We start from the raw sequence: 355 nt of genomic DNA on the forward strand, positions 1-355 counted from the left end.
GCTAGACGATTTTCTTGACGATCGAAAAATTGAATTTTTAAAATTGCATATAAAAGCCGTGTTATTATAAGACTATGCGCCAACGATCGTTTTGAATAGTTATATAGTCACGTGTACGTATATTTGTTTATTAATTTTTTTTTTCTTTTTATATTGAATATTCAATACACATTTTTGACACATTCGTAATTTTAAACTAAGGGGGAGAATAATTTTTTTTTTCTCGAATTTTTTTCGCACCGATTTTATTGTAGAAGGAGGGCGGAGAACGATTTCATTTTATAGGCGAAGCGAAAAATTAAAAAGATTCGAAAGATTGAAAAAAATAAAAAAAAAAAAAAAAAAAAAAAAAAAA

At 25.9% G+C, this 355-nt stretch overlaps 1 protein-coding gene across 1 annotated transcript in view; it reads left to right on the forward strand.

Annotated features, from left to right (window-relative positions):
* The window catches only part of LOC102681946 (RNA-binding protein 38-like), a 22,591-nt gene that overhangs the window by 7,441 nt on the left and 14,795 nt on the right, over window positions 1-355 (forward strand).

This window comes from Apis dorsata, unplaced genomic scaffold (assembly GCF_000469605.1).
Source record: "Apis dorsata unplaced genomic scaffold, Apis dorsata 1.3 scaffold_270, whole genome shotgun sequence".
Classification (NCBI taxonomy): domain Eukaryota; kingdom Metazoa; phylum Arthropoda; class Insecta; order Hymenoptera; family Apidae; genus Apis; species Apis dorsata.